This window comes from Plutella xylostella, chromosome 14, assembly GCF_932276165.1.
Source record: "Plutella xylostella chromosome 14, ilPluXylo3.1, whole genome shotgun sequence".
Taxonomy (NCBI): domain Eukaryota; kingdom Metazoa; phylum Arthropoda; class Insecta; order Lepidoptera; family Plutellidae; genus Plutella; species Plutella xylostella.
Window position 1 is genome coordinate 8,562,268 of NC_063994.1, and position 23,716 is coordinate 8,585,983.

At 35.6% G+C, this 23,716-nt stretch overlaps 1 long non-coding RNA gene across 1 annotated transcript; it reads left to right on the forward strand.

Annotated features, from left to right (window-relative positions):
- Positions 1 to 14,516: 14,516 nt before the first annotated feature.
- On the forward strand, positions 14,517 to 23,364 carry LOC125489406. The gene is made up of 2 exons (XR_007266962.1): positions 14,517 to 14,571; positions 23,214 to 23,364. It is a non-coding gene; the product is annotated as an uncharacterized LOC125489406 (long non-coding RNA).
- Positions 23,365 to 23,716: the final 352 nt, after the last annotated feature.

The window sequence follows — 23,716 nt, forward strand, 5'->3', positions numbered from 1 at the left end:
AGAAACAAACGATCACATACATGTTTGGTTAACTAAAGATAATGGTCCCAGAAAATACAATTGATGACAGATATGGCCGCCTTCTAAGAAACAAACGATCACGTACATGTTTGGTTAACTAAAAATAATGGTCCAAGAAAATACAATTGATGACAGATATGGCCGCCTTCTAAGAAACAAACGATCACGTACATGTTTGGTTGACTAAAAATAATTGTCCAAATAAATACAATTGATGACAGATATAGCTTCCTTCTAAGAAACAAACGATCACGTACATGTTTGGTTGGCTAATAATGATTGTCCAAGAAAATACAATTGATGACAGATATGGCCGCCTTCTAAGAAACAAACGATCACGTACATGTGTGGTTAACTAAAAATAATGGCCCAAGAAAATACAATTGATGACAGATATGGCCGCCTTCAAGAAACAAACGATCACGTACATGTTTGGTTGACTAAAAATAATTGTCCAAATAAATACAATTGATGACAGATATGGCCGCCTTCTAAGAAACAAACGATCACATACATGTTTGGTTAACTAAAGATAATGGTCCCAGAAAATACAATTGATGACAGATATGGCCGCCTTCTAAGAAACAAACGATCACGTACATGTGTGGTTAACTAAAAATAATGGCCCAAGAAAATACAATTGATGACAGATATGGCCGCCTTCTAAGAAACAAACGATCACGTACATGTTTGGTTAACTAAAAATAACGGTCCAAGAAAATACAATTGATGACAGATATGGCCGCCTTCTAAGAAACAAACGATCACGTACATGTTTGGTTGACTAAAAATAATTGTCCAAATAAATACAATTGATGACAGATATGGCCGCCTTCTAAGAAAGAAACGATCACGTACATGTTTGGTTGGCTAATAATGATTGTCCAAGAAAATACAATTGATGACAGATATTGCCGCCTTCTAAGAAACAAACGATCACGTACATGTTTGGTTGACTAAAAATAATTGTCCAAATAAATACAATTGATGACAGATATGGCCGCCTTCTAAGAAACAAACGATCACGTACATGTTTGGTTAACTAAAAATAATGGTCCCAGAAAATACAATTGATGACAGATATGGCCGCCTTCTAAGAAACAAACGATCACGTACATGTTTGGTTAACTAAAAATAATGGTCCAAGAAAATACAATTGATGACAGATATGGCCGCCTTCTAAGAAACAAACGATCTCGTACATGTTTGGTTGACTAAAAATAATTGTCCAAATAAATACAATTGATGACAGATATGGCCGCCTTCTAAGAAACAAACGATTACATACATGTTTGGTTGACTAAAAACATTGACCAAATTATCGGTCGGTAACCATCCTATTTGTCCAAGAAATACAATTGATGACAGATATTGCCGCCTTCTAAGAAACAAACGATCACGTACATGTTTGGTTGACTAAAAATAATTGTCCAAATAAATACAATTGATGACAGATATGGCCGCCTTCTAAGAAACAAACGATCACATACATGTTTGGTTAACTAAAGATAATGGTCCCAGAAAATACAATTGATGACAGATATGGCCGCCTTCTAAGAAACAAACGATCACGTACATGTTTGGTTAACTAAAAATAATGGTCCAAGAAAATACAATTGATGACAGATATGGCCGCCTTCTAAGAAACAAACGATCACGTACATGTTTGGTTGACTAAAAATAATTGTCCAAATAAATACAATTGATGACAGATATAGCTTCCTTCTAAGAAACAAACGATCACGTACATGTTTGGTTGGCTAATAATGATTGTCCAAGAAAATACAATTGATGACAGATATGGCCGCCTTCTAAGAAACAAACGATCACGTACATGTGTGGTTAACTAAAAATAATGGCCCAAGAAAATACAATTGATGACAGATATGGCCGCCTTCAAGAAACAAACGATCACGTACATGTTTGGTTGACTAAAAATAATTGTCCAAATAAATACAATTGATGACAGATATGGCCGCCTTCTAAGAAACAAACGATCACATACATGTTTGGTTAACTAAAGATAATGGTCCCAGAAAATACAATTGATGACAGATATGGCCGCCTTCTAAGAAACAAACGATCACGTACATGTGTGGTTAACTAAAAATAATGGCCCAAGAAAATACAATTGATGACAGATATGGCCGCCTTCTAAGAAACAAACGATCACGTACATGTTTGGTTAACTAAAAATAATGGTCCAAGAAAATACAATTGATGACAGATATGGCCGCCTTCTAAGAAACAAACGATCACGTACATGTTTGGTTGGCTAATAATGATTGTCCAAGAAAATACAATTGATGACAGATATGGCCGCCTTCTAAGAAACAAACGATCACGTACATGTTTGGTTGACTAAAAATAATTGTCCAAATAAATACAATTGATGACAGATATGGCCGCCTTCTAAGAAACAAACGATCACGTACATGTTTGGTTGACTAAAAATAATTGTCCAAATAAATACAATTGATGACAGATATAGCTTCCTTCTAAGAAACAAACGATCACGTACATGTTTGGTTGGCTAATAATGATTGTCCAAGAAAATACAATTGATGACAGATATGGCCGCCTTCTAAGAAACAAACGATCACGTACATGTGTGGTTAACTAAAAATAATGGCCCAAGAAAATACAATTGATGACAGATATGGCCGCCTTCTAAGAAACAAACGATCACGTACATGTTTGGTTAACTAAAAATAATTGTCCAAATAAATACAATTGATGACAGATATGGCCGCCTTCTAAGAAACAAACGATCACATACATGTTTGGTTGACTAAAAATAATGGTCCCAGAAAATACAATTGAAGACAGATATGGCCGCCTTCTAAGAAACAAACGATCACGTACATGTTTGGTTAACTAAAAATAATGGTCCAAGAAAATACAATTGATGACAGATATGGCCGCCTTCTATGAAACAAACGATCACGTACATGTTTGGTTAACTAAAAATAATGGTCCAAGAAAATACAATTGATGACAGATATGGCCGCCTTCTAAGAAATAAAACGATCTCGTACATGTTTGGTTGACTAAAAATAATTGTCCAAATAAATACAATTGATGACAGATATGACCGCCTCCTAAGAAACAAACGATCACGTACATGTTTGGTTGGCTAAAAATAATTGTCCAAATAAATACAATTGATGACCTAAGAAACAAACGATCACGTACATGTTTGGTTGACTAAAAATAATTGTCCAAATAAATACAATTGATGACAGATATGGCCGCCTTCTAAGAAACAAACGATCACATACATGTTTGGTTAACTAAAAATAATGGTCCCAGAAAATACAATTGAAGACAGATATGGCCGCCTTCTAAGAAACAAACGATCACGTACATGTTTGGTTGGCTAAAAATAATTGTCCAAATAAATACAATTGATGACAGATATGGCCGCCTTCTAAGAAACAAACGATCACATACATGTTTGGTTGACTAAAAATAATGGTCCCAGAAAATACAATTGATGACAGATATGGCCGCCTTCTAAGAAACAAACGATCACGTACATGTTTGGTTAACTAAAAATAATGGTCCAAGAAAATACAATTGATGACAGATATGGCCGCCTTCTAAGAAACAAACGATCACGTACATGTTTGGTTGACTAAAAATAATGGTCCCAGAAAATACAATTGATGACAGATATGGCCGCCTTCTAAGAAACAAACGATCACGTACATGTTTGGTTAACTAAAAATAATGGTCCAAGAAAATACAATTGATGACAGATATGGCCGCCTTCTAAGAAACAAACGATCACGTACATGTTTGGTTGACTAAAAATAATTGTCCAAATAAATACAATTGATGACAGATATGGCCGCCTTCTAAGAAACAAACGATCACGTACATGTTTGGTTGACTAAAAATAATTGTCCAAATAAATACAATTGATGACAGATATGGCCGCCTTCTAAGAAACAAACGATCACGTACATGTTTGGTTGACTAAAAATAATTGTCCAAATAAATACAATTGATGACAGATATGGCCGCCTTCTAAGAAACAAACGATCACGTACATGTTTGGTTAACTAAAAATAATGGTCCCAGAAAATACAATTGATGACAGATATGGCCGCCTTCTAAGAAACAAACGATCACGTACATGTTTGGTTAACTAAAAATAATGGTCCAAGAAAATACAATTGATGACAGATATGGCCGCCTTCTAAGAAACAAACGATCACGTACATGTTTGGTTAACTAAAAATAATGGTCCAAGAAAATACAATTGATGACAGATATGGCCGCCTTCTAAGAAACAAACGATCACGTACATGTTTGGTTGACTAAAAATAATTGTCCAAATAAATACAATTGATGACAGATATGGCCGCCTTCTAAGAAACAAACGATCACGTACATGTTTGGTTAACTAAAAATAATGGTCCCAGAAAATACAATTGATGACAGATATGGCCGCCTTCTAAGAAACAAACGATCACGTACATGTTTGGTTAACTAAAAATAATGGTCCAAGAAAATACAATTGATGACAGATATGGCCGCCTTCTAAGAAACAAACGATCACGTACATGTTTGGTTGGCTAAAAATAATTGTCCAAATAAATACAATTGATGACAGATATGGCCGCCTTCTAAGAAACAAACGATCACATACATGTTTGGTTGACTAAAAACATTGACCAAATTATCGGTCGGTAACCATCCTATTTGTCCAAGAAATACAATTGATGACAGATATGGCCGCCTTCTAAGAAACAAACGATCACGTACATGTTTGGTTAACTAAAAATAATGGTCCAAGAAAATATAATTGATGACAGATATGGCCGCCTTCTAAGAAACAAACGATCATGTACATGTTTGGTTAACTAAAAATAATGGTCCAAGAAAATACAATTGATGACAGATATGGCCGCCTTCTAAGAAACAAACGATCACGTACATGTTTGGTTAACTAAAAATAATGGTCCAAGAAATACAATTGATGACAGATATTGCCGCCTTCTAAGAAACAAACGATCACGTACATGTTTGGTTGACTAAAAATAATTGTCCAAATAAATACAATTGATGACAGATATGGCCGCCTTCTAAGAAACAAACGATCACGTACATGTTTGGTTAACTAAAAATAATGGTCCCAGAAAATACAATTGATGACAGATATGGCCGCCTTCTAAGAAACAAACGATCACGTACATGTTTGGTTAACTAAAAATAATGGTCCAAGAAAATACAATTGATGACAGATATGGCCGCCTTCTAAGAAACAAACGATCTCGTACATGTTTGGTTGACTAAAAATAATTGTCCAAATAAATACAATTGATGACAGATATGGCCGCCTTCTAAGAAACAAACGATTACATACATGTTTGGTTGACTAAAAACATTGACCAAATTATCGGTCGGTAACCATCCTATTTGTCCAAGAAATACAATTGATGACAGATATTGCCGCCTTCTAAGAAACAAACGATCACGTACATGTTTGGTTGACTAAAAATAATTGTCCAAATAAATACAATTGATGACAGATATGGCCGCCTTCTAAGAAACAAACGATCACATACATGTTTGGTTAACTAAAGATAATGGTCCCAGAAAATACAATTGATGACAGATATGGCCGCCTTCTAAGAAACAAACGATCACGTACATGTTTGGTTAACTAAAAATAATGGTCCAAGAAAATACAATTGATGACAGATATGGCCGCCTTCTAAGAAACAAACGATCACGTACATGTTTGGTTGACTAAAAATAATTGTCCAAATAAATACAATTGATGACAGATATAGCTTCCTTCTAAGAAACAAACGATCACGTACATGTTTGGTTGGCTAATAATGATTGTCCAAGAAAATACAATTGATGACAGATATGGCCGCCTTCTAAGAAACAAACGATCACGTACATGTGTGGTTAACTAAAAATAATGGCCCAAGAAAATACAATTGATGACAGATATGGCCGCCTTCAAGAAACAAACGATCACGTACATGTTTGGTTGACTAAAAATAATTGTCCAAATAAATACAATTGATGACAGATATGGCCGCCTTCTAAGAAACAAACGATCACATACATGTTTGGTTAACTAAAGATAATGGTCCCAGAAAATACAATTGATGACAGATATGGCCGCCTTCTAAGAAACAAACGATCACGTACATGTGTGGTTAACTAAAAATAATGGCCCAAGAAAATACAATTGATGACAGATATGGCCGCCTTCTAAGAAACAAACGATCACGTACATGTTTGGTTAACTAAAAATAATGGTCCAAGAAAATACAATTGATGACAGATATGGCCGCCTTCTAAGAAACAAACGATCACGTACATGTTTGGTTGGCTAATAATGATTGTCCAAGAAAATACAATTGATGACAGATATGGCCGCCTTCTAAGAAACAAACGATCACGTACATGTTTGGTTGACTAAAAATAATTGTCCAAATAAATACAATTGATGACAGATATGGCCGCCTTCTAAGAAACAAACGATCACGTACATGTTTGGTTGACTAAAAATAATTGTCCAAATAAATACAATTGATGACAGATATAGCTTCCTTCTAAGAAACAAACGATCACGTACATGTTTGGTTGGCTAATAATGATTGTCCAAGAAAATACAATTGATGACAGATATGGCCGCCTTCTAAGAAACAAACGATCACGTACATGTGTGGTTAACTAAAAATAATGGCCCAAGAAAATACAATTGATGACAGATATGGCCGCCTTCTAAGAAACAAACGATCACGTACATGTTTGGTTAACTAAAAATAATTGTCCAAATAAATACAATTGATGACAGATATGGCCGCCTTCTAAGAAACAAACGATCACATACATGTTTGGTTGACTAAAAATAATGGTCCCAGAAAATACAATTGAAGACAGATATGGCCGCCTTCTAAGAAACAAACGATCACGTACATGTTTGGTTAACTAAAAATAATGGTCCAAGAAAATACAATTGATGACAGATATGGCCGCCTTCTATGAAACAAACGATCACGTACATGTTTGGTTAACTAAAAATAATGGTCCAAGAAAATACAATTGATGACAGATATGGCCGCCTTCTAAGAAATAAAACGATCTCGTACATGTTTGGTTGACTAAAAATAATTGTCCAAATAAATACAATTGATGACAGATATGACCGCCTCCTAAGAAACAAACGATCACGTACATGTTTGGTTGGCTAAAAATAATTGTCCAAATAAATACAATTGATGACCTAAGAAACAAACGATCACGTACATGTTTGGTTGACTAAAAATAATTGTCCAAATAAATACAATTGATGACAGATATGGCCGCCTTCTAAGAAACAAACGATCACATACATGTTTGGTTAACTAAAAATAATGGTCCCAGAAAATACAATTGAAGACAGATATGGCCGCCTTCTAAGAAACAAACGATCACGTACATGTTTGGTTGGCTAAAAATAATTGTCCAAATAAATACAATTGATGACAGATATGGCCGCCTTCTAAGAAACAAACGATCACATACATGTTTGGTTGACTAAAAATAATGGTCCCAGAAAATACAATTGATGACAGATATGGCCGCCTTCTAAGAAACAAACGATCACGTACATGTTTGGTTAACTAAAAATAATGGTCCAAGAAAATACAATTGATGACAGATATGGCCGCCTTCTAAGAAACAAACGATCACGTACATGTTTGGTTGACTAAAAATAATGGTCCCAGAAAATACAATTGATGACAGATATGGCCGCCTTCTAAGAAACAAACGATCACGTACATGTTTGGTTAACTAAAAATAATGGTCCAAGAAAATACAATTGATGACAGATATGGCCGCCTTCTAAGAAACAAACGATCACGTACATGTTTGGTTGACTAAAAATAATTGTCCAAATAAATACAATTGATGACAGATATGGCCGCCTTCTAAGAAACAAACGATCACGTACATGTTTGGTTGACTAAAAATAATTGTCCAAATAAATACAATTGATGACAGATATGGCCGCCTTCTAAGAAACAAACGATCACGTACATGTTTGGTTGACTAAAAATAATTGTCCAAATAAATACAATTGATGACAGATATGGCCGCCTTCTAAGAAACAAACGATCACGTACATGTTTGGTTAACTAAAAATAATGGTCCCAGAAAATACAATTGATGACAGATATGGCCGCCTTCTAAGAAACAAACGATCACGTACATGTTTGGTTAACTAAAAATAATGGTCCAAGAAAATACAATTGATGACAGATATGGCCGCCTTCTAAGAAACAAACGATCACGTACATGTTTGGTTAACTAAAAATAATGGTCCAAGAAAATACAATTGATGACAGATATGGCCGCCTTCTAAGAAACAAACGATCACGTACATGTTTGGTTGACTAAAAATAATTGTCCAAATAAATACAATTGATGACAGATATGGCCGCCTTCTAAGAAACAAACGATCACGTACATGTTTGGTTAACTAAAAATAATGGTCCCAGAAAATACAATTGATGACAGATATGGCCGCCTTCTAAGAAACAAACGATCACGTACATGTTTGGTTAACTAAAAATAATGGTCCAAGAAAATACAATTGATGACAGATATGGCCGCCTTCTAAGAAACAAACGATCACGTACATGTTTGGTTGGCTAAAAATAATTGTCCAAATAAATACAATTGATGACAGATATGGCCGCCTTCTAAGAAACAAACGATCACATACATGTTTGGTTGACTAAAAACATTGACCAAATTATCGGTCGGTAACCATCCTATTTGTCCAAGAAATACAATTGATGACAGATATGGCCGCCTTCTAAGAAACAAACGATCACGTACATGTTTGGTTAACTAAAAATAATGGTCCAAGAAAATATAATTGATGACAGATATGGCCGCCTTCTAAGAAACAAACGATCATGTACATGTTTGGTTAACTAAAAATAATGGTCCAAGAAAATACAATTGATGACAGATATGGCCGCCTTCTAAGAAACAAACGATCACGTACATGTTTGGTTAACTAAAAATAATGGTCCAAGAAATACAATTGATGACAGATATGGCCGCCTTCTAAGAAACAAACGATCACGTACATGTTTGGTTGACTAAAAATAATTGTCCAAATAAATACAATTGATGACAGATATGGCCGCCTTGTAAGAAAGAAACGATCACGTACATGTTTGGTTGGTTAATAATGATTGTCCAAGAAAATACAATTGATGACAGATATTGCCGCCTTCTAAGAAACAAACGATCACGTACATGTTTGGTTAACTAAAAATAATGGTCCCAGAAAATACAATTGATGACAGATATGGCCGCCTTGTAAGAAAGAAACGATCACGTACATGTTTGGTTGACTAAAAATAATGGTCCAAGAAAATACAATTGATGACAGATATTGCCGCCTTCTAAGCAACAAACGATCACGTACATGTTTGGTTGACTAAAAATAACTGTCCAAATAAATACAATTAATGACAGATATGGCCGCCTTCTAAGAAACAAATGATCACGTACATGTTTGGTTGACTAAAAACATTGACCAAATTATCGGTCTGTAACCATCTTATTTGTCCAAGAAATACAATTGATGACAGATAGACAGATATGGCCGCCTTCTAAGAAACAAACGATCACGTACATGTTTGGTTGACTAAAAATAATTGTCCAAATAAATACAATTGATGACAGATATGGCCGCCTTCTAAGAAACAAACGATCACGTACATGTTTGGTTAACTAAAAATAATGGTCCAAGAAAATACAATTGATGACAGATATGGCCGCCTTCTAAAAAACAAACGATCACGTACAGTGGCCTGCGCCTAAAAGTATGCAGGCACGGTCCGCACAGTGATGCCATCTAGTAAAAACCTTGTAACTACAACGTATTGGACGTGTGTTTTGATGAGTGCATGTTGTTGTTCTATAAGAGAGTGTTTGAGCAGTACGATATGGTTTATATTCGCTGTTTTTACTACTGTGTATATTAGGTAGTTAATTTCATACAATTTCGTCATAGTCACTGTGGCGTAGTTGTTAAGGCGTGCCGCGGCGGTGCCGCATGAGTTATTACGAATTTGTTGATACTTACTTCGCATCCTGTTATTGTTTTTTGTGACTTTAAAGATCATATGATAGAAGTTTCCTTTACTTTCTTTTTTAATTTTTAAATTCGATTAAGGGTTTGTTATTATTTAAAACCAAATTTTAAAAAAGTTTTTATTAAAATATTAAAACATGAATATTACTTAGTTGACTTTAATTAACATGCTTGAGTTAAATATAAATACTAACTATAATCGAACCACAATTACTCTGCTACAAAATAAAAACTACTAAAAAAATGTTTAGATTGAAATACTGATTAATATAATATTTATTGAAATTGACAACTATGAGATTAACATTTAGACTATGTTCTTTTCCATATTTGAAAATGTCACGGTGAATGACAAAACGTAGCATATAAAAACAAGTCAGTTAGGTTTTTCACAATCTTTACCACCCTTCCGCCTGTGCAATTAACAATTTACTACACATGACAATAATATTGTATACTTATTGAGTTACCTAATCAATAATTTGAGTATGGCCGATTTATAACTTGTGCAGAGATAACATGGTTCATATATACTCATATAGTTAAGTGAAGTGAATCAACATGTTACATATTGTAACAATAACATCACTCACTTTCTATAACCAAACGAAACCCAACGAACTTAACGCAAAATAAAGTAAATAGGAGAATAAATAGAAGAATAATAATAATTAAATGCTTAATAGCGAGTTGCTGCACCCTCCTGGTTCATGACTTCTTGCAGCCGTCTCGACATGCCTGTCACCATATTCCAGCACATATCACGGCCGCGATATGACTCCCACGTTGACGTCACTAGTTTTTCTAAGTTTATCTTAGTTCTTACTTCGGATGGGTCCCAGTTAAGCACCATTTGGCCCCACAAATTTTCAATGGGATTGATATCGGGGCTTTTAGAGGGCCAGTCAATAATAGTAATATTTGATTGTGTCCTTAACCAGTCACGAACAACTTGAGCACGGTGAACTGCACAGTTATCATGCACGAAGTAAATGTGATGTGGTTCAGGATACACATTGCGCACCGAGGGTAACATTACATCTCGTAACAATTCTAAATATTTGAGACCAGTCATACGGCCACCTACTTCAACCAACTCGCCGGGACCCATCGAGGACATCCAGCCCCAGTAGCCGAGAGTAATCCTGCCGCTGGTTCTGCATGGAAGCGTGTTAACTTCATTGTAACGTGTTCCTGTTGTTCTCCACAAAAAAATTCTACCATCTTTGTCTGATTTAAAATATTTTTCGTCAGTAAATATTGGCGAGCGAATTCTATTCTTGCTTGACGATGGGCTGGTGATAGCGCTATTTTCTTCGCTGGTCGATAACAATGAATGCCGCCTGCATGCAGATGTCGGCGCACCACATCCATGGATACTCCATGCTGAAGGGCAGTCGAACGAGTCGTGGCAAATGGATTTGCTGTATGAGCTGCTATAATATCTCGGTGGCGGGCATTAGCTTCGGTATACGTGATAGATTTCCGACCACGTTTTAAATTATCTATCTCCCCTGTAGAAGCATACCGCCTTATCCATAATTGGACGGTTTTCCTCTGTAAAAAAAACATAAATTAAGCATAAGGACTTTAATTATTTTCGCCTACTGTGTCATTAGAAGTCACAGTATAGTATTTGGATGACTAAAACATTGGACATACTGTTATTAGCAATCGGCGAGCTATCTCACTAATGCTCACATTTTCTTCATGCAAAACAATGATCCTTGCCTTCATAATCACCGTTAAATGATGCATTGCGAAACAAAATAAAATTTCAAAGCTGATTGTTTATCAATAACACTTGATAGGGATCAATAATCAACAATAGTTAGTAGCAGTCAGGTGCAATGTAGCGGACGACCAACTAAAACTTCTTCTTTTTATTTATTGAGTTGTCATAAGATTGAGGGTAGAACTATACAATATATTATATGTGATCATGACTCCCAACGCTTCTTTGAGACAATACAACACTTACGTTCCACTCAACGTTTTATAAATCGCTTTGGCTACTAAATATTACTTATCGGTGCTTACTACTGATATCAAGAATGTTAAAAGGCATTTAAAAATAAAAACTAATAGTACTATTTAGTGGAGGACTTGAACCCAGGGACCTTATGCCGCCGCATCAATTGATGAATGCTTAACCAATCAGACTATCACCGACCATGATTGCGTTGTCTAAATATGCTATCAGTTATTATTACCACCACCGCCCCGCAACTTATATTTACAAGCTGGTTACTAGATGGCATTACTGTTTGCAATTCGCCTGATTACTTTTAGGCGCAGGCCACCATACATGTTTGGTTGACTAAAAATAATTGTCCAAATAAATACGATTGATGACAGATATGGCCGCCTTTTAAGAAACAAACGATCACGTACATGTTTGGTTGACTAAAAATAATGGTCCAAGAAAATACAATTGATAACAGATATGGCCGCCTTCTAAGAAACAAACGATCACGTACATGTTTGGTTGACTAAAAATAATTTTCCAAATAAATACAATTGATGACAGATATGGCCGCCTTCTAAGAAACAAACGATCACGTACATGTTTGGTTAATTAAAAATAATGGTCCAAGAAAATACAATTGATGACAGATATGGCCGCCTTCTAAGAAACAAACGATCACGTACATGTTTGGTTAGTTAAAAATAATGGTCCAAGAAAATACAATTGATGACAGATATGGCCGCCTTCTAAGAAACAAACGATCACGTACATGTTTGGTTGACTAAAAATAATTGTCCAAATAAATACAATTGATGACAGATATGGCCGCCTTCTAAGAAACAAACGATCACGTACATGTTTGGTTAATTAAAAATAATGGTCCAAGAAAATACAATTGATGACAGATATGGCCGCCTTCTAAGAAACAAACGATCACGTACATGTTTGGTTGACTAAAAATAATTGTCCAAATAAATACAATTGATGACAGATATGGCCGCCTTCTAAGAAACAAACGATCACGTACATGTTTGGTTAACTAAAAATAATGGTCCAAGAAAATACAATTGATGACAGATATGGCCGCCTTCTAAGAAACAAACGATCACGTACATGTTTGGTTGACTAAAAATAACTGTCCAAATAAATACAATTGATGACAGATATGGCCGCCTTCTAAGAAACAAATGATCACGTACATGTTTGGTTGACTAAAAACATTGACCAAATTATCGGTCTGTAACCATCTTATTTGTCCAAGAAATACAATTGATGACAGATAGACAGATATGGCCGCCTTCTAAGAAACAAACGATCACGTACATGTTTGGTTAACTAAAAATAATGGTCCCAGAAAATACAATTGATGACAGATATTGCCGCCTTCTAAGAAACAAACGATCACGTACATGTTTGGTTGACTAAAAATAATTGTCCAAATAAATACAATTGATGACAGATATGGCCGCCTTGTAAGAAAGAAACGATCACGTACATGTTTGGTTGACTAAAAATAATGGTCCAAGAAAATACAATTGATGACAGATATTGCCGCCTTCTAAGCAACAAACGATCACGTACATGTTTGGTTGACTAAAAATAACTGTCCAAATAAATACAATTGATGACAGATATGGCCGCCTTCTAAGAAACAAATGATCACGTACATGTTTGGTTGACTAAAAACATTGACCAAATTATCGGTCTGTAACCATCTTATTTGTCCAAGAAATACAATTGATGACAGATAGACAGATATGGCCGCCTTCTAAGAAACAAACGATCACGTACATCGGTCTGTAACCATCTTATTTGTCCAAGAAATACAATTGATGACAGATAGACAGATATGGCCGCCTTCTAAGAAACAAACGATCACGTACATGTTTGGTTAACTAAAAATAATGGTCCCAGAAAATACAATTGATGACAGATATTGCCGCCTTCTAAGAAACAAACGATCACGTACATGTTTGGTTGACTAAAAATAATTGTCCAAATAAATACAATTGATGACAGATATGGCTGCCTTGTAAGAAAGAAACGATCACGTACATGTTTGGTTGACTAAAAATAATGGTCCAAGAAAATACAATTGATGACAGATATGGCCGCCTTCTAAGAAACAAACGATCATGTACATGTTTGGTTAACTAAAAATAATGGTCCAAGAAAATACAATTGATGACAGATATGGCCGCCTTCTAAGAAACAAACGATCACGTACATGTTTGGTTGACTAAAAATAATGGTCTAAGAAAATACAATTGATGACAGATATGGCCGCCTTCTAAGAAACAAACGATCACGTACATGTTTGGTTGGCTAATAATGATTGTCCAAGAAAATACAATTGATGACAGATATTGCCGCCTTCTAAGAAACAAACGATCACGTACATGTTTGCTTGACTAAAAATAATTGTCCAAATAAATACAATTGATGACAGGTATGGCCGCCTTCTAAGGAACAAACGATCACGTACATGTTTGGTTAATTAAAAATGATGGTCCAAGAAAATACAATTGATGACAGATATGGCCGCCTTCTAAGAAACAAACGATCACGTACATGTTTGGTTAGTTAAAAATAATGGTCCAAGAAAATACAATTGATGACAGATATGGCCGCCTTCTAAGAAACAAACGATCACGTACATGTTTGGTTGACTAAAAATAATTGTCCAAATAAATACAATTGATGACAGATATGGCCGCCTTCTAAGAAACAAACGATCACGTACATGTTTGGTTAATTAAAAATAATGGTCCAAGAAAATACAATTGATGACAGATATGGCCGCCTTCTAAGAAACAAACGATCACGTACATGTTTGGTTGACTAAAAATAATTGTCCAAATAAATACAATTGATGACAGATATGGCCGCCTTCTAAGAAACAAACGATCACGTACATGTTTGGTTAACTAAAAATAATGGTCCAAGAAAATACAATTGATGACAGATATGGCCGCCTTCTAAGAAACAAACGATCACGTACATGTTTGGTTAACTAAAAATAATGGTCCAAGAAAATACAATTGATGACAGATATGGCCGCCTTCTAAGAAACAAACGATCACGTACATGTTTGGTTGACTAAAAATAATTGTCCAAATAAATACAATTGATGACAGATATGGCCGCCTTGTAAGAAAGAAACGATCACGTACATGTTTGGTTGGTTAATAATGATTGTCCAAGAAAATACAATTGATGACAGATATTGCCGCCTTCTAAGAAACAAACGATCACGTACATGTTTGGTTAACTAAAAATAATGGTCCCAGAAAATACAATTGATGACAGATATGGCCGCCTTCTAAGAAACAAACGATCACGTACATGTTTGGCTGGCTAATAATGATTGTCCAAGAAAATACAATTAATGACAGATATTGCCGCCTTCTAAGCAACAAACGATCACGTACATGTTTGGTTGACTAAAAATAACTGTCCAAATAAATACAATTGATGACAGATATGGCCGCCTTCTAAGAAACAAATGATCACGTACATGTTTGGTTGACTAAAAACATTGACCAAATTATCGGTCTGTAACCATCTTATTTGTCCAAGAAATACAATTGATGACAGATAGACAGATATGGCCGCCTTCTAAGAAACAAACGATCACGTACATGTTTGGTTAACTAAAAATAATGGTCCCAGAAAATACAATTGATGACAGATATTGCCGCCTTCTAAGAAACAAACGATCACGTACATGTTTGGTTGACTAAAAATAATTGTCCAAATAAATACAATTGATGACAGATATGGCCGCCTTGTAAGAAAGAAACGATCACGTACATGTTTGGTTGACTAAAAATAATGGTCCAAGAAAATACAATTGATGACAGATATTGCCGCCTTCTAAGCAACAAACGATCACGTACATGTTTGGTTGACTAAAAATAACTGTCCAAATAAATACAATTGATGACAGATATGGCCGCCTTCTAAGAAACAAATGATCACGTACATGTTTGGTTGACTAAAAACATTGACCAAATTATCGGTCTGTAACCATCTTATTTGTCCAAGAAATACAATTGATGACAGATAGACAGATATGGCCGCCTTCTAAGAAACAAACGATCACGTACATGTTTGGTTAACTAAAAATAATGGTCCCAGAAAATACAATTGATGACAGATATTGCCGCCTTCTAAGAAACAAACGATCACGTACATGTTTGGTTGACTAAAAATAATTGTCCAAATAAATACAATTGATGACAGATATGGCTGCCTTGTAAGAAAGAAACGATCACGTACATGTTTGGTTGACTAAAAATAATGGTCCAAGAAAATACAATTGATGACAGATATGGCCGCCTTCTAAGAAACAAACGATCATGTACATGTTTGGTTAACTAAAAATAATGGTCCAAGAAAATACAATTGATGACAGATATGGCCGCCTTCTAAGAAACAAACGATCACGTACATGTTTGGTTGACTAAAAATAATGGTCTAAGAAAATACAATTGATGACAGATATGGCCGCCTTCTAAGAAACAAACGATCACGTACATGTTTGGTTGGCTAATAATGATTGTCCAAGAAAATACAATTGATGACAGATATTGCCGCCTTCTAAGAAACAAACGATCACGTACATGTTTGCTTGACTAAAAATAATTGTCCAAATAAATACAATTGATGACAGGTATGGCCGCCTTCTAAGGAACAAACGATCACGTACATGTTTGGTTAATTAAAAATAATGGTCCAAGAAAATACAATTGATGACAGATATGGCCGCCTTCTAAGAAACAAACGATCACGTACATGTTTGGTTAGTTAAAAATAATGGTCCAAGAAAATACAATTGATGACAGATATGGCCGCCTTCTAAGAAACAAACGATCACGTACATGTTTGGTTGACTAAAAATAATTGTCCAAATAAATACAATTGATGACAGATATGGCCGCCTTCTAAGAAACAAACGATCACGTACATGTTTGGTTAATTAAAAATAATGGTCCAAGAAAATACAATTGATGACAGATATGGCCGCCTTCTAAGAAACAAACGATCACGTACATGTTTGGTTGACTAAAAATAATTGTCCAAATAAATACAATTGATGACAGATATGGCCGCCTTCTAAGAAACAAACGATCACGTACATGTTTGGTTAACTAAAAATAATGGTCCAAGAAAATACAATTGATGACAGATATGGCCGCCTTCTAAGAAACAAACGATCACGTACATGTTTGGTTAACTAAAAATAATGGTCCAAGAAAATACAATTGATGACAGATATGGCCGCCTTCTAAGAAACAAACGATCACGTACATGTTTGGTTGACTAAAAATAATTGTCCAAATAAATACAATTGATGACAGATATGGCCGCCTTGTAAGAAAGAAACGATCACGTACATGTTTGGTTGGTTAATAATGATTGTCCAAGAAAATACAATTGATGACAGATATTGCCGCCTTCTAAGAAACAAACGATCACGTACATGTTTGGTTAACTAAAAATAATGGTCCCAGAAAATACAATTGATGACAGATATGGCCGCCTTCTAAGAAACAAACGATCACGTACATGTTTGGCTGGCTAATAATGATTGTCCAAGAAAATACAATTAATGACAGATATTGCCGCCTTCTAAGCAACAAACGATCACGTACATGTTTGGTTGACTAAAAATAACTGTCCAAATAAATACAATTGATGACAGATATGGCCGCCTTCTAAGAAACAAATGATCACGTACATGTTTGGTTGACTAAAAACATTGACCAAATTATCGGTCTGTAACCATCTTATTTGTCCAAGAAATACAATTGATGACAGATAGACAGATATGGCCGCCTTCTAAGAAACAAACGATCACGTACATGTTTGGTTAACTAAAAATAATGGTCCCAGAAAATACAATTGATGACAGATATTGCCGCCTTCTAAGAAACAAACGATCACGTACATGTTTGGTTGACTAAAAATAATTGTCCAAATAAATACAATTGATGACAGATATGGCCGCCTTGTAAGAAAGAAACGATCACGTACATGTTTGGTTGACTAAAAATAATGGTCCAAGAAAATACAATTGATGACAGATATTGCCGCCTTCTAAGCAACAAACGATCACGTACATGTTTGGTTGACTAAAAATAACTGTCCAAATAAATACAATTGATGACAGATATGGCCGCCTTCTAAGAAACAAATGATCACGTACATGTTTGGTTGACTAAAAACATTGACCAAATTATCGGTCTGTAACCATCTTATTTGTCCAAGAAATACAATTGATGACAGATAGACAGATATGGCCGCCTTCTAAGAAACAAACGATCACGTACATGTTTGGTTAACTAAAAATAATGGTCCCAGAAAATACAATTGATGACAGATATTGCCGCCTTCTAAGAAACAAACGATCACGTACATGTTTGGTTGACTAAAAATAATTGTCCAAATAAATACAATTGATGACAGATATGGCCGCCTTGTAAGAAAAAAACGATCACGTACATGTTTGGTTGGCTAATAATGATTGTCGGGGGCAATTGGGGCGGCATCGGCATCGCCTTATTTTAATACCGCGCCTCTCGTATCCTGGGTACACCCTATGGATGTCGCGAAGGAGGCGTCGGGACCTGGCGGCATCACTGGGCAAAGCTCTCAAAACATTGTTGCGGTACATATATTCGCCCATGTACCACTTAAGGCGCCGTTCATCTCTGCACGAGCGGCAGTGGCGCTTCAGCTCCAGCCACTGCCGCTCCAGTGTATTGGTGTGCACCTTTACACGGACGTTGGCGGTATCGGGGATGGGGTCCCCAAGGGCTGGGTCTACAGGGATGGCCACTGTCCCATTCACAAATTGGATGCTGTGGTTGACCACAGCATGTCCACGCATCCCTAACCTTTGATCAATCCCCATATATGCCCGGTGCATATCGGACATTATGAATGAACCCTGCTCTACATTGCTCTCCACAATGGGGTCAAGGGTGGCACGTGTTTTGTCCGGGATCAATTCCACGTGAATATGTTTGTCTTTCCGACTCAGGCACCCGAACGACCACGTCTGCCTGCGCAGAAGTCGGCCTCTGTGGTATTTCCGCGTATAGAGGTGCGTTTCATCCACCTCTACCACGTCGTCCACTCCGCCGATTTTTACGCGGTCATGTGCCTCTGCTACCTCGCACACCTCCCGCAGGAAGTGGTACACTTGGCTAGCACTTTTTCGTGCCACCCCCACGTCTTTCGCCGCTTGAGACACTTTGTCTCGTCGCAAAAAATGAACCATGAGGCGTAAATACGCCACCATGCTCACCTTTCCCCTAGCAAAAAAATTTTTGCTAGCGGCGGAAGAGTCTTCTGCCTCTCGTCTCTAGCCCTGGTGCATCTCCAGCATCGCCAACGGTAGCCCAGCTTATAACTTTCTTTTACCTCTCTACACATCCGTACCCTGCAATTAGGGCATCGAGGAGGGCGAGACGGAATCAACAACCACGCTTTCGCCGCTTCGATTGCTGCAGCATTATTAGGAATTCCCATACCGAAATTCCAGATGTTGAAATTACGTTCTAAAAGTAAATCCATTGGATTCATTTTGAACTAAATAAAACCCTATTACCTACTCAAAAACCTAAATCTAAACTAAACACCTAACTATCTATCTAATCGTAACCTAAATATAACCTACCTAAATGTAAACTAACGAGTAAAATACTAAATACCTATCTATTTAAGCCTACTACTACTAACTATGTACCTAAATATAAACTAACTACGAAAATATAAACAAAGAAAGCAGAAAACCTAATACTATTAAAAACAAAATAAATCATACAGTAAAAACGACAAGAAAAGAAACCCTAAACACCAAACAATACTAAACGCATACGCAAACATAAGTCTTTGTATGAGAAATTTTCCAAATCTCAGACGCTTACATCAACTTTTTCCTATACGCAGGATAATGTTAGCGTGTAAAACACCATGCCGCGCCGGTACACCAGCGCGATCCGGCACTCAGCGCGGACGTGTCTCCCGTCAATTATATTATAAAATTAATTGTGGGTTAAATATCCACTTAAAAAAAATACTTATAGATAATAGTTATTTGATTAAATGCTATTTGTCAGTTGCCGTCATAGTATTGTGGTATTTCAATGAAAAGTAAAACTTTCCTGAGATATCGAAGTGTCTGACGATCTTAATGATAAATTTTCGGGTTCATCCACTTTGAAAAATTATAACTTCAAAAATACTAATCTCAGAGAAAAGTTTATTTGACAAATATTGCTTGTAATTAGGTCGTCAATCAGCTGACAATATAATAATAAATGGTTTATCAGACAACAAAATAGGTAGGTAGTTTTTCGAAAAAATTAAGTCTGTGACACTTTGAAAAATTATAACAGCCAAACTACTAATTTTAGAGAAAAGTTTATTTCACAAATGTTGCTTGAAATGATGTAACTAATCATATCTCATCAACAAAAGAGTAAATATGTAAAAAATCGAAAACATTCAAAAAATTCCCTGGTTATGTCTAAAAGTAAAGTGTCAATAGAGTCGAAAATACGCATTCCAGAGAAAATTTTATTTGACATGATATGTTTGTATTGACATAATACGTAACTTCCCATTATTAAAATATCAAAATTAAAACATTAAAAAAAAATCGAAAATTTTGTCAGAGTCCCTGGATCTACCTTAACAGTAAAGTGTTAATAGAGTCGAAAATACGAATTCCAGAGAAAAGTTTATTTGACATAATATGTTTGTATTAACATAATAAATAACCCCCCATTATTAAAATATCAAAATTAAAACATAAAAAAAATCGAAATTTTTTCTAAGTCCACACTTTACTGGTAAAACTGACCCAGGGACTCTGACAAAATTTTCGATTTTTTTTTAATGTTTTAATTTTGATATTTTAATAATGGGGGGTTATGTATTATGTCAATACAAACATATAATGTCAAATAAACTTTTCTCTGGAATGCATATTTTCGACTCTATTGAAATCACAAAAAAAGTCCTGCGACACTTTGAAACATTATAACAGGCAAACTACTAATCTCAGAGAAAAGTTTATTTCACATATATTTCATGAAATGATGTAACTAATCATATCTCATCAATAAAAGAGTAAATATGTAAAAATTTGAGAACATTCAAAAATACATGTACATGTTTGGTTGACTAAAAATAATTGTCCAAATAAATACAATTGATGACAGATATGGCCGCCTTCTAAGAAACAAACGATCACGTACATGTTTGGTTGACTAAAAATAATTGTCCAAGAAAATACAATTGATGACAGATATGGCCGCCTTCTAAGAAACAAACGATCACGTAAATGTTTGGTTGACTAAAAATAATTGTCCAAATAAATACAATTGATGGCAGATATGGCCGCCTTCTAAGAAACAAACGATCACGTACATGTTTGGTTGACTAAAAATAATTGTCCAAATAAATACAATTGATGACAGATATGGCCGCCTTGTACGAAAGAAACGATCACGTACATGTTTGGTTGGCTAATAATGATTGTCCAAGAAAATACAATTGATGACAGATATGGCCGCCTTGTACGAAAGAAACGATCACGTACATGTTTGGTTGGCTAATAATGATTGTCCAAGAAAATACAATTGATGACAGATATGGCCGCCTTCTAAGAAACAAACGATCACGTACATGTTTGGTTGACTAAAAATAATTGTCCAAATAAATACAATTGATGACAGATATGGCCGCCTTCTAAGAAACAAACGATCACGTACATGTTTGGTTGACTAAAAATAATGGTCCAAGAAAATACAATTGATGACAGATATGGCCGCCTTCTAAGAAACAAACGATCACGTACATGTTTGGTTGACTAAAAATAATTGTCCAAATAAATACAATTGATGAATGACGAATATTGACCTTGAGCATATACTCTCATGGAGTAAAGATCACGGTCTGAGAGTTAACCCCACCAAAACGCAGGTCATAGTTTTAGGCAGCCCTAGATTTACCTCTCTTGTCGACCTAAATGCCCTGACTCCAATAGTTTTCAATGGAGTTCACATACGTTGGAGTAAATGTGTGAAGAATCTAGGGGTTTTCATGGACAGCGCTATGACTTGGAAGAATCAGCTCGACGAGGTGAGCCGGAAGGTGTTCGCTTCTGTAGGCTCACTCCGGAGATTGCGGAATTTCCTACCCACGGCCACCAAAATTGATCTTTCTCAATCCTTACTTCTTCCTATTCTAGATTATGCCGACTCTTGTTACACCGATCTTACCGAGGAGCAACTTAACAAACTTGAGCGCCTCCAAAATGTCTGTATAAGGTTCATATTTGGTTTACGCAAATATGACCATGTTTCTGAATTTCGCACCAAGCTCAAGTGGCTCCCTATTCGCCTCCGCCGGAATACCCACATCCTTTCACTATTGCATTCAATACTGTTTAACCCAGCATACCCTGCGTACCTTAAAGAGCGCTTTAACTTTCGGTACGAATCTCATACTCGGACACTTCGCTCATCACATAATCTTCGCCTCAATATCCCTCCCCATTCAACAAAATTTTACGGTGATTCCTTTACCATACAAGCCATCACCTTATGGAATGATCTCCCACTACACATACGTAAAGCGCCGTCATTGGCTTCTTTTAAAAGAATGGTAAAGGATCATTTTTCTTAGTGTTTAGGTAGTTTTTTTTTTCCGTTGTCTTATTATCGGAGCTCAGACAAGAATTAATATAATCCTATAAAATCTGATAATTATATTTATGTAGGTATATGTAGTTTATTATATGATATATATGATTGTTATGGGTATATAAGTATAATTTCACGTAAGTATATTGTTTAGTTTGTAGGTATTTATAGTTAATTAAAAAATTCTTTAGTACACTTGACCCTATCTGAACATAAATATTCTTCCACCTAAAGGTTGTCTTGAAAAAATCGCTTTTAGTGATAAGACCGCCTTTTTTGTACCTATGTGTTAATATTTAAGCTTTGTATAATTTATTCTTGTGTACAAATAAAGAATATTCTATCTATCTATCTATCTATCTGATGACAGATATGGCCGCCTTGTAAGAAAAAAACGATCACGTACATGTTTGGTTGGCTAATAATGATTGTCCAAGATAATACAATTGATGACAGATATTGCCGCCTTCTAAGAAACAAACGATCACGTACATGTTTGGTTGACTAAAAATAATTGTCCAAATAAATACAATTGATGACAGATATGGCCGCCTTCTAAGAAACAAACAATCACGTACATGTTTGGTTGACTAAAAATAATGGTCCAAGAAAATACAATTGATGACAGATATGGCCGCCTTCTAAGAAACAAACGATCACGTACATGTTTGGTTGACTAAAAATAATTGTCCAAATAAATACAATTGATGACAGATATGGCCGCCTTCTAAGAAACAAACGATCACGTACATGTTTGGTTGACTAAAAACATTGACCAAATTATCGGTCGGTAACCATCTTATTTGTCCAAGAAATACAATTGATGACAGATAGACAGATATGGCCGCCTTCTAAGAAACAAACGATCACGTA